Here is an 18,303-nt window from a genome sequence, read left to right as displayed (position 1 = left end):
AGAATGCTCGTAGCACGGGCCGGGGCGGAGGATTAGCAGCAATCTTCCATTCCAGCTTATTAATTAATCAAAAACCCAGACAGAGCTTTAATTCATTTGAAAGCTTGACTCTTAGTCTTGTCCATCCAAATTGGAAGTCCCAAAAACCAGTTTTATTTGTTATTATCTATCGTCCACCTGCTCGTTACTGTGAGTTTCTCTGTGAATTTTCAGACCTTTTGTCTGACTTAGTGCTTAGCTCAGATAAGGTAATTATAGTGGGCGATTTTAACATCCACACAGATGCTGAGAATGACAGCCTCAACACTGCATTTAATCTATTATTAGACTCTATTGGCTTTGCTCAAAAAGTAAATGAGTCCACCCACCACTTTAATCATATCTTAGATCTTGTTCTGACTTATGGTATGGAAATAGAAGACTTAACAGTATTCCCTGAAAACTCCCTTCTGTCTGATCATTTCTTAATAACATTTACATTTACTCTGATGGACTACCCAGCAGTGGGGAATACGTTTCATTACACTAGAAGTCTTTCAGAAAGCGCTGTAACTAGGTTTAAGGATATGCTTCCTCCTTTATGTTCTCTAATGCCATATACCAACACAGTACAGAGTAGCTACCTAAACTCTGTAAGTGAGATAGAGTATCTCGTCAATAGTTTTACATCCTCATTGAAGACAACTTTGGGTGCTGTAGCTCCTCTGAAAAAGAGAGCTTTAAATCAGAAGTGCCTGACTCCGTGGTATAACTCACAAACTCATAGCTTAAAGCAGATAACCCGTAAGTTGGAGAGGAAATGGCGTCTCACTAATTTAGAAGATCTTCACTTAGCCTGGAAAAAGAGTCTGTTGCTCTATAAAAAAAAGCCCTCCGTAAAGCTAGGACATCTTTCTACTCATCACTAATTGAAGAAAATAAGAACAACCCCAGGTTTCTTTTCAGCACTGTAGCCAGGCTGACAAAGAGTCAGAGCTCTATTGAGCTGAGTATTCCATTAACTTTAACTAGTAATGACTTCATGACTTTCTTTGCTAACAAAATTTTAACTATTAGAGAAAAAATTACTCATAACCATCCCAAAGACATATCGTTATCTTTGGCTGCTTTCAGTGATGCCGGTATTTGGTTAGACTCTTTCTCTCTGATTGTTCTGTCTGAGTTATTTTCATTAGTTACTTCATCCATGCATGTTTATTAGACCCCATTCCTACCAGGCTGCTCAAGGAAGCCCTACCATTATTTAATGCTTCGATCTTAAATATGATCAATCTATCTTTGTTAGTTGGCTATGTACCACAGGCTTTTAAGGTGGCAGTAATTAAACCATTACTTAAAAAGCCATCACTTGACCCAGCTATCTTAGCTAATTATAGGCCAATCTCCAACCTTCCTTTTCTCTCAAAAATTCTTGAAAGGGTAGTTGTAAAACAAATAACTGATCATCTGCAGAGGAATGGTCTATTTGAAGAGTTTCAGTCAGGTTTTAGAATTCATCATAGTACAGAAACAGCATTAGTGAAGGTTACAAATGATCTTCTTATGGCCTCGGACAGTGGACTCATCTCTGTGCTTGTTCTGTTAGACCTCAGTGCTGCTTTTGATACTGTTGACCATAAAATTTTATTACAGAGATTAGAGCATGCCATAGGTATTAAAGGCACTGCGCTGCGGTGGTTTGAATCATATTTGTCTAATAGATTACAATTTGTTCATGTAAATGGGGAATCTTCTTCACAGACTAAAGTTAATTATGGAGTTCCACAAGGTTCTGTGCTAGGACCAATTTTATTCACTTTATACATGCTTCCCTTAGGCAGTATTATTAGACGGTATTGCTTAAATTTTCATTGTTACGCAGATGCTACCCAGCTTTATCTATCCATGAAGCCAGAGGACACACACCAATTAGCTAAACTGCAGGATTGTCTTACAGACATAAAGACATGGATGACCTCTAATTTCCTGCTTTTAAACTCAGATAAAACTGAAGTTATTGTACTTGGCCCCACAAATCTTAGAAACATGGTGTCTAACCAGATCCTTACTCTGGATGGCATTACCCTGACCTCTAGTAATACTGTAGTATATACTTGGAGTCATTTTTGATCAGGATATGTCATTCAAAGCGCATATTAAACAAATATGTAGGACTGCTTTTTTGCATTTACGCAATATCTCTAAAATCAGAAAGGTCTTGTCTCAGAGTGATGCTGAAAAACGAATTCATGCATTTATTTCCTCTAGGCTGGACTATTGTAATTCATTATTAACAGGTTGTCCTAAAAGTTCCCTAAAAAGCCTTCAGTTAATTCAAAATGCTGCAGCTAGAGTACTGACGGGGACTAGAAGGAGAGAGCATATCTCACCCATATTGGCCTGTCTTCATTGGCTTCCTGTTAATTCTAGAATAGAATTTAAAATTCTTCTTCTTACTTGTAAGGTTTTGAATAATCAGGTCCCATCTTATCTTAGGGACCTCGTAGTACCATATCACCCCAATAGAGCGCTTCGCTCTCAGACTGCAGGCTTACTTGTAGTTCCTAGGGTTTGTAAGAGTAGAATGGGAGGCAGAGCCTTCAGCTTTCAGGCTCCTCTCCTGTGGAACCAGCTCCCAATTCAGATCAGGGAGACAGACACCCTCTCTACTTTTAAGATTAGGCTTAAAACTTTCCTTTTTGCTAAAGCTTATAGTTAGGGCTGGATCAGGTGACCCTGAACCATCCCTTAGTTATGCTGCTATAGACGTAGACTGCTGGGGGGTTCCCATGATGCATTGTTTCTTTCTCTTTTTGCTCTGTATGCACCACTCTGCATTTAATCATTAGTGATCGATCTCTGCTCCCCTCCACAGCATGTCTTTTTCCTGGTTCTCTCCCTCAGCCCCAACCAGTCCCAGCAGAAGACTGCCCCTCCCTGAGCCTGGTTCTGCTGGAGGTTTCTTCCTGTTACAAGGGAGTTTTTCCTTCCCACTGTAGCCAAGTGCTTGCTCACAGGGGGTCGTTTTGACCGTTGGGGTTTTACATAATTATTGTATGGCCTTGCCTTACAATATAAAGCGCCTTGGGGCAACTGTTTGTTGTGATTTGGCGCTATATAAAAAAATTGATTGATTGATTGATAAAAGCGAATATAATAAATCCTCAACGTCTTCAACAGAGAGTGGAGCCAAGCATGCCACGCTCCATTTCTCTCAGGCATCGAGAGCATTATGTCTATTTGACAAGAATAATTAATCAGCATGCTATGATGTTGGCTTTCTTTTGGTTTGGCTCCCATTTTTTTTTTGATTTGGTACAAGTTCTTTTCAAAGGATGCCCTTCCTGATGCAACTCTGGATGTGCATGGAGACTGGGACATGGATTGAATTTGGGACTAATCTGCCTTTGGCAATAATGACTCAGAGCAGAAATTACATGTGGCACCCCCCAAGGCCTTAGACCTTTTCTTATTAAACCTCTGTCCAGTTACGTCCATAAGTAGGTGGACACAACACTAACACTGTTTTTTTTTTTTTTGACAATTCTGAAATGGTTTGGGGCATCTGTGGCTGTGATTGTTGAAACTGTGCACAGTGGAACTTCTTTTCTGTTGCTTTTCTAGTTAAACAGCTTCATGGTGGAGTGGCACAGAGAAGGATTTTGCTCAAAAGATGATGTGAAATTTTAGACACATGGTATCCTATTTTGTCACAATATCAAACAGCACAGCATGACTGCTGTTATGAAGATGGCAAATGATATTATTGAAGCTTTTGACTACAAAAAGTATTGTGCCACTCTTTTCACTGACCTACCAAAGGCTTTTGACACTGTGGATCACATCTTGGCAGATAGCCTTTAAAATGTTGGCTTAGTTGAGTGTGCTGTTAGATGGTTTTCTAACTACTTGTCAGTTTGTCCAGTCTGCCAGCTGTTCCTCTTCCGTTCTCCCGGCGTTGAAAGGTGTACCTCAGGGCTCCATACTAGGATCTCTGCTCTTCACCATAAATATATAAATACTCTTTGTGACAACTTATCAAATGCTGCCTTCCATTTTTATGCAGATGATAGTAATCTATTCTTCCCCTAAACTGTTCAAACTCTAGAATTCCTGCAGTCTGCCTTTGATGTTGTAGTCGATTTTAACTTAACATCAATGAGACTTTACCTGGTTAAATAAAGTATATCTGTTTTACTGTATGGTTGGGAGAATTGGACGGGATCTAGTGACCTAAGATGAAGGCTGGATGTTTGTGGGAGTAGAGTCGAGCCGAATAGTGCTAGTTCTCTGTAGTGGAAAAGGGCCTTCAGTTTCGTTGGAGGGTCCTTGGGTACTGCTGGAAAGACTTTCTGTCAAATTTTTTATTTCTTATGGAGGTGATGTGTATCACATCACGACGGAACATCTTGGGCTTGTGATGCATTCGTGATCCAGAACACAGAATGCTCAGTATGGATGACTCCAGTGGCTAGAGAAGACCAGCTGGATGCCCACATGTCACCTGGGTGTGGGAGAGAATGGCTACTTTCTAGAATGGGGACGGATTGGTTGTCTGCCTGAATGGCTGCGATACAGGACTTGGAGCAGTTCCATTTCATGGTTGACATAGTTGTGACACATTAGCATCATGTTCCCCGATCTGACCTCTTCTCTGCAGGAACAAGGACCTAAACCAGCAGGTGTCTCTAGCATTATATAAAAAAACTGAAGTAATTTGATATTTAGGCACTGTTTATCTACAATGCTAACAATGCTGAATGCTTTTCCACATGCACACACACACACACACACACACACATGCACACACAGTTTACTGTCAAACTGAATTAATGTCTGGGCAAAGATTTGCCAATTCAACTTATTGCTTATGCTGTCTTCCACACAGAATGAGCCCGATGAATAAAACATTTGTGAATAAACACATATATTGATTTAAATATAACTATGAATACACTCTAGATTGCTCTTGAGATTTTGTCCCCATCCCAACCTTTACCCATTATTCCATAATCACTGACGTTAGCGTTATTCTCTATCTCCCTTTTTCCATTTCACTCCTTTATGATGTGCGAAAATGAATTGGACTATTACCGTTATGCATTCAGAAAATGCAGCCGGAGGATACAAACTGGTCAAAAGCAAACAAGTGGTATCTGCTGATCCTAAATGTGAGCCTTTAAGTCGAGAATTTTGGGGCTTGAAATGTCTGACAGCTTAAATCACTGTCACCGAGAGCAGCGGTGCAGAGAACAGGGAGCGAGTTACAGCGGGAGATGGAAGCAGAAAGACAGAAAGAGCGGAGAAATAATGAGTTTTTCCACACTCATGCATCTGCAGGGCCATAAAGGCCACGGTAAATATGAGTGGCATTTAAATCTGATCATTTGTGTGACTTTGCCAGGTGACCACTGTTTGACTTTATGCCTTTTTCATGAGCTCAAGGTGACAATGCTGCTGTGCATTCTCTGATCAAAAGCTCTGTGGAAACATGCAAAACCACTGCTGCCTCTTCTGTGACGCCAATGTTTCACAAAGAAGAGTGCCAGCAAAACCACCGCGAGACGCGCGCACTGCGTCTGCATGAAAATGATACTTGAAAGGGGGGGATAAAAAATGCACTAGAAAGAAATATGGAGTGATAGCGCACAGCCTTGAGGAAGCAGGACTCGTACTGTGAGATGTAGGGTGGGGAAAAGTCACAGAGGAGGAGAAAGAATAGGAAGGATAAGGAATTAATAGGGACGATCAAAAGCTACCGAAGAGCAAATACATCCAAGAATGACCACCTATCAACTCCTCCTTACTGCAGATTTGACTTCAGGCCAAATACACTGAACAAAAATATAAACACTTTTGTTTTTATTCCCATTTTTCATGAGCCGAACTCAAAGATCTAAAACATTTTCTATATACACAAAAGACCTATTTCCTGCCAAATATTGTTCACAGATCTGTCTAAATCTGTGTTAGTGAGCACTTCTCCTTTGCCGAGATAATCCATCCCACCTCACAGGTGTGACATATCAGAATGCTGATTAGACAGCATGATTATTGCACAGGTGTGCCTTAGGCTGGCCACAATAAAAGGCCACTCTAAAGATCTTTCACGTCTGCTGATACTGATACCTGGTTAGGGAAAAAAGTATCTTACCTTTTTCCATCTCTTAAAACACGTAATCTGGATGTACTTTGCTATCCCAGACAGTCTAAGAAATCATCAACTCAGACTGTGAAACAAATATTCTATTCCCCTAAAGAAAACCCACATAGCACACAACATGCTTCAAATGCGGAATAAGACTATGGTCATTTTTTTTTTAATTTCCGATAGTTAGCACACAGTAAGACGCTCCTTTCTGTGTGGAGTTTGCATGTTCTCCCATGTTTGCGTGGGTTCCCTCTGGGTGCTTCGGCTTTCTCCCACTTATAAAGACATGCAGATCAAGTGAATAGGTTACTCTAAATTGTTCGTAGGTTGGCGTACGTGTGTGAATGTGTTTGTCCGTCTCTATGTGGCTCTGTGATAGAGTGGCGTCCTGTCCAAGATGTACCAGGCCACTCACCCTAGGATTGCTGGGACAGACTCCAGCCCCACTGATCCTTGACTGGATTAGGTGAGTAAAGAAAATGAATGAATGAATGAATCCAATAATTCTGGCCATATTTATCCAAATATTAAATTGATGCACCACTAATTTTAAGCACAGGATTTAAATGATATTCAGAAATTATATTCTGTAGATCTGCATGCAAGTGTGAATGTGTTTGTTTGTCTCTTTGTGGCCCTGTAATAGACTGGCGTCCTGTCCAGGGCGTCCTGTCCAATGACTGATGGGATAGGCTCTGGCCCCCCCACCCCCATGGCCCTTAATTGGAGTAAACGGTTAGAGAAAATGGATGGATGTAATCTGGCTATAGCTGTTGTGCTGTCAATGCTAACTGAGCTGCAGATCTAAAACAAACACATCTACTGTGATTATTTCTACAGCTACGAGTCGATGTTGTAAATGGCCTCTATTTTATAGCAGTGTTCCAGCTGACCAGTGAGGCCTCACATTCACATAGACTCACGCTGGTGCCAGCCTGCTTCCATGCAAGGCACATTGGGGATTAGAACCTTGGCCAAAGAAACTTTGTGATTTTCCTGTGTGACAGGGAATAAAACTGAGGATCCTCTAGTCCCAGGCATGCCTCTCTAACATATAGTCCACCACCTCCCCAGCGTTGTGTGCAGTTATTAAAAAAGCAGAGGGTCACCCCCTTGAGTCTGGTCTGCCTGAGGTTTCTTCCTCAAATCATCAAAGGGAGTTTTTCCTTACCACTGTTGCCTGCGTGCTTGCTCTAGGGGTTGGTAAGGTTAGACCTTACTTGTGTGAAGCACCTTGAGGCAGCTTTGTTGTGATTTGGCGCTATAAAAACTAAATAAATTAAACTGAATTGAATTGACTGTATCTGGCTTGAGATAATGTTCATCAGTATCACTTGGCCCATCATTGGATTTGACCATTTGTGGTAGTGAAAACAATGCTGAAGCAATCTTTAGCACGATCTCCTCATGTATTGTTACTGTCACACCTCTACTGATACCATTAGTACATTCCTCCAACAGAACATTCAGATGAAATGCTAGTATAATGGTCCATCTGACATTTTGTCCTCAATAGTGTCAGAGACAGACACGTCCCAAAGATCTTAATACGAGCGAAGCAATACGCAGTGGTGTGAAGCTCGCTCATGGTACAAGAACCCCCAAACAGGAAGTGCCAAATTTTGAGTCCACATTGAAACAGGAAATGTCAAATGTCAAAACTTCCTGGATTGACACTTTCTGGATTGACAGACGAGATCTCGTGGAATCCTGCAGGAACTCAGTGGCAAGTTGACACTCAAACAGGAAGTGCCAAATTTTAAGTCCACGGTGAAACAAGAAATGTCAAATGTCAAACTCTTCCTGGATTGACACTTCCTGGATTGACAGAAGAGATCTCATGGAATGTTGCGGGAACTCAGTGGCAAGTTCATACTGAAACAGGAAGTGCCAAATTTTGAGTCCGCAGTGAAACAGGAAATGTCAAATGTTGAACACTTCCTGGCATGGGTGGAGCTAGAGCAGAGGCCAGGGTTGGGACTGGACTCCCCTGAAATCTGATTGGACACAGATGATTGACATTTTGAAAACGGTGACACATATTGACTGCTAGGCCCATCCTGTACAGTTGTTGGTGCTGTGTACCACAAAAAGAAGAAAAAATGTTTCACTCATTTGAAACTGAACACGTTGTCTGAACCACAGACTACAAAAATGAGACCAAAGTTCGGGTTGCCTTATATATACGTGTTTCTCCAGTGATATTAAATGTGCACGCAGCTGTTGATTCATGAGATATAAGATGAAGACGCTCAGGCTGAAAGAAATACATGTAATTTACTCCTCCTATGTTTGGTATAAACCTGTGTAACCTTTTAATCTTGCTCTCTGATGGATTTATTTTTAAATAACCTCTTAATTTTGCTGTCTGGGTGACACACCAGTGACACAACTTTAGATAAATAATCTAAATTTATCTTCCTTAAACTCAAACTGAAAGCAAATCTCTACAGCTTCATATAAATTAATTAAAAATATAAAATCCAGCTTCCTGATGAAGTAGTGTAGAGCAGGATTTTCTTAAAAAGAAGACCTGAATATTCAGCTACAATTTGCCAGAAAGAAACTTTTGTATTTCTTCATAATTGATCTAAATAAAGTCCAAGACCTATTCAGTGACTTGGAAATGTTCATGTTTCCGTCCCTTTATTTGTCCGAAGAAAACTGGCAATAAAACATATTGTTATTTACAGGTATATTATCGATTTGCTTTCAGAGTTTGAGGAAGATAATTTTAGAATTTTTTATTTTTCATACTTTTTGCATTTCTTGCATTTGAAATGGCATAAACAAATTAAAATGTGTGAAATACCAATGTTCCAATACTTATGGAGGGCACAGTATCCTAACCTTAGGATGAGTGCAAAATGAGTGTGGTATTATTACTGTTTTGTTTATGCACATTTAATTTTCACTGTTGCTGTACTTTGTGTCAAATCATAGTCATATCATACTGATATGACAATATTGAGATGCGATAATTTGGCCATATTGTACAGCCCTACTGCCAACTAGCTGAAAAGTTTGAATATTAATTTACATCTACATTTTAAAAAACGCTTAAAGTGGCAGGGGGTTAAGAGTGCTGTAATTAGGGTGTCTGGGGAGTGGAGCACCCTCCAGAAGCTGAAAGGTTTTAGCCATGCTAATGCTCCCCTGAAGCATTTGGTCAAAAAAGAAAAAAAGTCTGACTGACTTCGCTTGTTCCTGTTTGCAACATGTACATATTACCATGGGAGAAAAGCATGACACATTGATTCAGGACATAAAAATTTAGGTCAACATCGATGTGCAGACACAGGCTATTTGCTCGCCTTGCAACCATTGCTGGGGCCTGGCTTTATTTTTAGATCTAGGCTGATCGATAGGAGGTTGTTCTGTGTGACTCTCTGTGGCATTGCTCTTTCCCCGTGGAGCTCGTGTCGGTCAGACCAAAGCACTCCAAAAGGTTGAAACAATGATGGGATTCAATGGAAGAGAAATGTCAAGCAACACGGCTGTTTACCACACCGCCAGACACTTTCAACGTACATATTGCGTCCTGTGACCTAATGTCTCCACCTCAATTATCCTTTTCGTCTCGTCAACCTTTGGCTAAGACATGCGTGTGGCACATATAAGAGCAACAAACAGGTGTGACATTTTCTCGCTATGATCCCTTCAGATTCTTTATATATATATCAGCTTCTGTCTGTTCCTAAACTGATTGCCTGCATCTGACAGTGCAGGTGTGCTGCACTACAGGCTACAGTGTAAATTATCTTTAGATTGGCAAGACTATGAAATGAAAATGTAGAAACCAAATTAATAGTACTTTTTGTTGCATGTAAATGTCAGGTCATGTCTGGGAGAACATGCACTGACACCGTGCATTGCAGCATCCACCACACTGCAGAAATGTTTTGGGTCCTGGGTGGTAACTTTCCAGGACAGAGCTGGCCTTCATAATCACTTTGTCAAGTCTCCTTCTCTCAGCACTTGTGATACTGCTGCTCCAGCAGATCCCTCCATAGAAAATGACTGATGCCACGACAGAATCAAAGAAGGTCCTTAGGAGCGCCCTCTGCACACTCCAAAGGACCCGAGTCGCCTCAGCAGGTAGAGTCTGCTCTGGCCGTTCTTATAAAGTGCAGTAGTGTTGCTTGATCGGTCCAGTTTATTGTTTAGGTGAACACATCTGTGTTGCCTGTGGAAATCCACCACCAGCTCTTTGGTTTTCTTCTCATTGATCTGGATACAGTTCTGCTGACACCAATCCACAAAATCCTGGGTCACCCCTCTGTACTCTGTCATCCTCATCAGTGATGAGAGAGACGACTGCAGAGTCATCAGCGAACTTTTGCAGGTGACAGTTGACAGGGTTGTACATGAAGTCTGCAGTGTAGAGGGTGAAGAGAAAGGGAGCTAAGACGGTTCCTTGCGGGGCCCCCGTGCTGCAGATGACCATGTCAGAGACACAGCCCCTATAGCCCTCACATACTGTGGTCATCAGGTAGTCCAAGATCCAAGATGAGAGGTGGGGGTCCACACCTGTGATCTGCAGCTTGTCCCTCAGAAGCACCGGCGTTCATGATGCTCACAGTGCTCCCAGGCTTTTCCAGGTGAAACAGAGCTTTATGTTGGAGGTAGATGATGTAGAAGAATTTTTAGGTCCTTATTTGAACTATGATGAACTATCAAGTGTCCTGATCCGAACTGTATGTCCTCTGGTTGAACTAGCAGGTGTTCAACCCAAAAAAGGGCTCTATTAGTCATTTAGTCTGTCAGGGGCTTTCCAAGGCCTTTTAGGTGCTTTCCCGCGGGCCACGTGCAGGGGCCTCAGGCCAGCTGCACGTGTGACTGAGGCCACGTGCGGGGGGGGGGGGGGGGGCCTCAGGCCAGCTGCACCTGTGGCTGAAGGTCTTTTAAAAAAATCAGTTGTAAATCCTTCATGTTTTAATGGGAGCATTTGTCACATTGAAATAATGACCTAACACCTGCTTAGGGTTCACTAGGGGACGCTTCCAATAGAAAACCATGTCTTAGGAATGAAATAAATAAAAAAGTTGAAGGAGGAGCGATGCCCGCGGGTCTCCAATAAATAGACGAGCGCGGTTGTCATATTCAGTCTCTCTAGAGGACTCAGTTTGTCTAAGCTTTGTGTCGAAGGCTTAAATAAACTTAAAAACTCTGTGCATTTTATCTTGCTTAAGGCTGAATTATTCTAAAGTGTTGTGTCATTTTCTAGCATATCACTTGCAATTAGTTTGTGTTATCTAAAAGACGACATCCTGAGAAGACTAAAGACGAGCCGCGACAGAACTTGGCGAGCCAGCTTCAGGAGGGTCCAGGGGCATTCCGGCAGCCTGGGGCAGTCCAGCTCATCCCTCCAGACCGTAAATAACAGTGATCACGACTAAAAGGTAAGCAGAAACCTTTTATAACTTCTGCACGATCTGGAGGAGTGAGTCGGGATTTCCGCCCAAGTTGACAGGTGATATTTTTAATTGCCTCTTACCCAAAAGAACCTGGACTAAGAAAATTGATAAGAGACTAAAAAAAAAAAAGATAAGATTGAAAATTATCAGGCCTTGTAGATAAAATGCTCAGAAGGTGTGTGTGTTCCCGGGAAAAAGAATGTCTGTGTGAGTGAAAGGTCAGGAATGTTCATGAACTCTGGTGCGGAAAGAGTGCGTGAAGAACTAACCTGGATGCTTGGAGAATAATTGGTGTTGAAATTCGTTACTAACGTGCCGGCTGATAGCATGCGCTGTAGGGGTTAATTTAGGGGAGTATACTGACAAATAGATACAAGGTAATACAAGGTTGTTTAAAGAGTTTAACAGAGACTGAAGTGAAATAAGTGAGAAAAAGAGTTTAACAGAGAATACGTGCAGAGGAAGCACAAGATAAGCACCTGAGGGGGCGCAGTAGAAATACCGTACGTGATAAAGAGATTTAAAAGTGCAAAGTGGCACAGCTGACAGTAAGTAAAAGAGCTCAATAAAGGACGTCATTTTTTAAGAAAAGAGAAAAACTATAAAAAAAAATAAAATGAATGAAGAGTTAGTGCAGAATACATGAGAATTAATGAAGCAGAAAATAGTGCAGTAAGGCACCAGATACACGCTTGTGGGGCGTGGGAGAAGAATAATTAAGTACACAGTAATATGAGTTTTTTATAAGACAAGAAAAAGAGTATTTTCAGTGCAAAGGCACCTTAAGCTCACGAGGAGCTCAGTAAGTGAAAAAAAAAGGTAGAAGAAAGTGCAGAAAGGCACAGGATACGCACGCGAGGCGCGGTAAGGCGTAGAAATAAATGAAATATTGTATGCTCAGAAAGGAGCTTGTGAAAATAATATAGTAAGCACAGGATACGCACGCGAGGCGCGGTAAGGCGTAGAAGTAAATGAAATATTGTATGCTCAGAAAGGAGCTGCTGAAAAATAATATATTAAGCACAGGATACGCACGCGAGGCGCGGTAAGGCGTAGAAGTAAATGAAATATTGTACGCTCAAAGAGGGCTTGAAAAAAGTAATATATGAAGTTGCTGACAGCGCCGGAGAAGCTGTCTAACGTGAAGAAGAGATACATGCTTAAACAGAACACATTGGTGTTAAGTGAATAAAAAGGTTGTTTAAAGCCGCGGAGTGAAAAGTGGCAGAAGTCTAGATAGAGATATATAGAAAGTTGTTTTTAATAATTTTTGTGTATAAAGCTGTTGAAAATTGTGTGTGGGAGAGTGGAGAGTAAGCGGGGAGGTGCAAGCAAAGCTGTGAGGGCTTGCAAGCTGGCTGACATACAAGATTAATGTGAAAGAGTACGAGGGGGAGGTATTTAGACCCAACAGGAGGACTTGGGAGGTGCATGACAGGCAGAGAGGAAAGTGTGAAACAGAGACAGTGAAGAAAAAGACAGGAGAAGAGTGCTATGTAAATACAGAGAAGGTAGATATTATTTCAAAGAGAGAAAACTAATAAACAAATATAGCAGAAAAAGACTAGAAGCAGAAAGTTAAAAAAATTAGAAGGAAAATAGAAAGTCGGGAGCAAAGACATTAGGAAGTGTTAGGGTTGTAAGAGGATTAAATAAATAAAATTGGTTATAAATCAAAAGAGATAAAGCTTAGATTATAGTGAAAAAGCTGACAGACTGATCAATGCTTGGGACAGTCATTGATGGGAGACTTAAGTGATGATGAAATAATACTCCCAGAACATTACTTGACTGACGGAGACATCGAAACCCAGGGAATCAGGACACATTTTTGGCTGGAAAGGACCTATTTTGACAGGGTAGGAGCAGAACATTGGCAGGACGAACAAGAGATCAATCAGAAATTATGGCAGATTACTAAGGTAATCAATCTGAAGCAAAAGAAAGAACAATTCCCTCTAATTAATTGGGAGCTGCTGATAAGACGTCTGTGGCATCAGGGTTTAACCCCGTGGCTGGAGCTGCTTTGTGCTGACCCTAATAAAGAACTTAGCATACCATTAAATCATTTAGTAACACTACCAACCGATCCAGGTGAAGAACTGTTTCCTAGGTTGACTCTGACTGTGGTCCCAAGGAAGGTTCGGTGGGAAGCAGGTACATTTTCATATTTAGTTAAAGAGAAAGAAGACGGGCATAGCAGTTGGAAATTTAATCCTTTTAAGGGTTTAAAATACAAAATAGGTGTTACAGCCAGCAAGTTATTGGTCTGGATCAGGACAGCCCCTGAGGGACTACCAGAACACCATAGAAACACCTCACATAACGTTTGTCAGGGTTACATGGGTAACTCTCAAGGTCAAGGTCGGGAAAGTACCCCGCTAGACTTAGTACTAAGAAAATATCCAGGAAAACGCACTAAGGCCAACCAATGTATGAGAAAGTGGCACAAAAGGTCACATGGGGGCAGGCAATGGCCTTTGGAGGGATCATTTGATCCGGTGATGTGTGAAGCAGTTGCGGTAGAAATACAGAAAAAATAAATTAAAGATCAGCAGAAGAACGTAAATAACAACAAAAAACGCACTGAAGAAAAAGAAGTTTTGGCCTTGTTCAAGCAGGAAGCACAGAGGCTACAGCAGAAAAGAGAAAAAATGACAGAGGAAAGATCCAAAGAGACTAAAGCCAGTGCACCGAGCTGGGAATCAGAGCCACCCCCATATAAACGTCATGATATGGGAAAGACAGCTGGACAATTTGTATTAGGAACTCGTGAAGAGGACCAAGGCATGGATGTGGAGGGCAAATTCACACTGACACTAAAAGCTCGAGAGCCACAAGGAGACAGGTCCTCAGTCTGTCAAATGGATCATACAAGGTCTCCAAGTCCGAAAGTAAGTGGTCGCTCACCACGACCAGCAGGGGGGGCCACAAATAACAGTGACACGGAGGCAGACGAGGATAAAGAGAGAGACCTGAAGGCTCCGCCTGCACATCGAGGTCCACTGAAAACCGTCCCCTCCTACCATAAGTCAGCCGACTGGACCTTCACAGGCTATAGAGGCTCCGAAGAGTGGCACAAGAGCTTCTGTGACACACTGGATCTGGCCAGAAGAGATAATGAAGAACTAGCAGAGCAACTTCAGCTAGCGAAGGAAAGAATACAAAGACATAGGGACGCCGAGGAAAGAAGAATATTACAACAATCGACGCCCAATCAAGGGAATCACATTATACAGCCACCCACCCGAAAAATTTCTGGTGAGATCATCATTGAGACTGCAAAAGAGGCCCGACTCAGGCAAAGACAACAATGTGTAGCCAAAGACATAGCGGCTTTAGAACAGAATATAACCGACTGGATGGACTGCCTGGAACCAGTCAGTCGCACTCGATCTGGAAGACAGTATGGAGCCCGCACAGAAGAAGAGGAGGACGAAGACCTCATATGCCCATTGGTGGTTAGAAATGGTCATCATGTGTATACCCCATGGAGCTGGACAGACATGGTGGGGCTGGCCAACAGACTGCCAGACATCACCCAAGGAGCTGGGAGATGGATAACTGCCTTAGAAGAAGGCACTGCAGGGGTAACCTTGTCTTTAGGTGACATAAAAGCCTTGCTAATGCATGTCATGGGAAAACATGACACTGAAGAATTAGCAGGAAAGGTTGGACTAACACAAATGATGGGCACTAATCAACATGATGAAGTCCCCTTTAATCGCTATAGAAACTCCATGTGGGAAGGACTGAGAAGAAAGTACCCTGAGGTCTTGGATCCCTCTAAATTGGATGATGAGGAGTGGACACCTGAAGAGTGCCCAAAGAAGTTCCTGCACCGATTCCAGAAGAGATGGGCGGAGGAAACAGGAAATGCATGGAACCATTCTCCAGCAACAGAAATCCTGTTTAAAATAACTGTAAAAAAGGCTCTACCAGATGAGGTTCAGAAAGCCCTAGATGGAGTCGTGGGACTATCAAAAATGAATTGGGCTTTATACTCTGAGCATATTTGTCACCATCTTGAAATCTACAAGAAAGAAAAACAAAAAGAAGAAGATGCAGCAAAATCCCTGACGAAAAAATTGGTGCAGATGCAGTTGGGAGAGCTAACCAAAGTCAAGAAAGAAAAAACAAAGACCCAGGCACCAATGATGACCCCTGTTCCTTCTGAGTCGGCAAGCCTAGCCCCTACGACAAACACTGCTGCCACCATACAGGCACCTGTGGTAACAGCCACACAGAGCCCCCAAGGAGCAGCAGGGAGCACTGCTGCAGGAGAAGTCTCGGCACCAGTGGAGCATCACTATCACTACCATAGCACTGGCACACCCGGAAATGGACCCACCTACAGTCATGGGTGGAGAGGAGAGTCACGGAACTTTCCAGGTCAAAGAGGAGGGTGGCGAAGAGGATCTCGCCAACCTTCATTTGGAAGCAGATTCCAGAACTCAGCTCCCAGGAACAGTCAAGCGGGACCGCCTATGGGACCAACACCCCCAATAGGGAATCAACCCTCTAATGAGTGTTGGAGCTGTGGACAACCTGGACATCGAATGAGAAATTGTCCGGCCCGACCTTGGGTTGGACCCTCTGCCTATTGGCAATAGGGGGGCCTAGAGAAGACAGAGGGGGAAACGGTGGCATTGGCTATTTCGATGATACCTAAGGAAGAGCCAACCGTCACCGTCAATATACAAAACAGAGATTTCCCGTTCATGGTGGATACAGGGGCAACATACTCTTGCATAGGGAAAATGGGCGCTCATCTCCCCCTCTCTGGGTCTGTAATTAAGACCATCGGCTTCTCTGGGAAAACTCAAATAATACCTTTTACACGCCCACTTCCTGTAACGATTGCAGGAAAAACAATTGAAGCACCCTTGTTATACTCACAAAATACACCTGTGAATTTGCTGGGAAGAGACATTTTATGTAAGCTACAAACCCAGATAGTGTGTACCCATCAAGGACTGCAAATACACTTTCCTGACGAAGCACTCGCCAACATTATGGTGCTTATGGACATGGAAAACAAGGTCCGACCTGTGCAACCCATGGTATACTGGCTGAAGTTACAACCAGAAAATTCAAATCTTCAACTGGAATGGGAAAAATGGAAGCCCTGGGCAGAACAACACTATGAAGCAGTATGTACACCTAGTTTACCTTTACATGTCACCCTGATGTTCGATGTCAAACAAGAACAAACTGACTATGCATGCTGCTGGGATGCATTGATGAATCAACGGCTGTTTCACATAACCACCACAGAAATTTATTTAGGCCCCCAAGGGGCCGCAGCTTCTGTCAAGCTAACTTCAGCTGAACAACAATGGTATCAAGTGCCGAATGCCACACCTCATGTGACCCTTTTAGTCTCAGAAAAGTACGAATCCCATGACCTAGGTCCAATGGTAAAGACAGCCTCAGAAGTTGAAGAATAGCAAAACATGGAAAGTCCACAAGTACATCTGTCAAAAGACCAGCAGTTTATACGAATTAATTTAAAAGTAAATGATGAGGCTATAGCTCAAAAAGTGGAGCTCAATCCTAGATCAGAGGGACAGATGGTGTTATCGGCCCAACAAGAGAAATTGTTAGAGCAAATACCACCAGTGGTGTGGTCCAAAAGCAAAACGGATGTAGGACTAGTAAAAACAGCCTTACCAGTAAAAATAAAAGTAAAACCGGGAGCAAAACTAATTGTATTGCATGCATTGGCAGATGGAGGTCATAAAGTAAGTAAGGACAAATTGCAGTTCTGCAAACAACAAGTAGAATACTTGGGAAGACAGTTGTGTGGGACCACGCGATGTATAGCCCCAAGCCAAGTGGAGGCTATAATCAAGGCTCCCAAACCCCAAACAGTGGGACAGATGCTTTCATTCCTTGGGATGGCAGGGTACAGTCGGCCGTGGATTTGTGATTATGCTATAAAAACTGCACCTTTGCGTGCCATGATTAGAGCAGTGGGGCAAACAAGCAATGCAGCTCTCCTCGTCTGGACAGATCAGGCAACGGGAGCTTTTGAGGCCCTAAAAACAGACATGCAATCTGCTCCCGCGTTAGGTAACCCAGATTATGGGAAACCTTTCCATTTGTATGTTACTGAAAAAGCTGGTTATGCTTGTGCTGTACTAATGCAGGAAACAAATGAAGGAAAACAACCATTGGCCTATTATAGTACAAAGCTTGACAACATTGAAACAGGATTGCCACCATGCTATCAGGGTCTAGCAGCAGCTGCTTTTGCATTTCAAAAAGCATCATCCATAATCATGGGACATGCAGTAACGTTGTACACGTCGCATCAGTTACATGCCCTGCTAACCAGTCAACGTTTTGTCTTAACACAAGCTAGACGCACTGGATATGAAGTTGTGTTGTCCGCCCCAGAAATAACAATACAACGTTGTCACACGGTGAATCCCGCCACCAAATTGACCACACCGTTAGATGGTACTCCACATAACTGTGTGGCAGAGACAGAGAAATTTTTGAGAGCCAGAGAACATTTGTATAATCACGCCATAGATGCAGATCTAACCCTGTTCGTGGATGGCTCATGCTTTCGGGATGCCGCGGGATTGCATGTGGGTATGGGGATTGTTAAACTAAACACGGATGGCGAGACCTTTGAATTACTGGAGTCCCAAGGAATTGATCAGCCTTGTTCAGCCCAACTGGCAGAAATCAAAGCCTTAACTATGGCTTGCCAGATAGCTAAAGATCAACGTGTTAATATCTACA

This window comes from Thalassophryne amazonica, chromosome 1 (assembly GCF_902500255.1).
Source record: "Thalassophryne amazonica chromosome 1, fThaAma1.1, whole genome shotgun sequence".
Classification (NCBI taxonomy): Eukaryota; Metazoa; Chordata; class Actinopteri; order Batrachoidiformes; family Batrachoididae; genus Thalassophryne; species Thalassophryne amazonica.
This window is presented reverse-complemented; position numbering follows the sequence as displayed.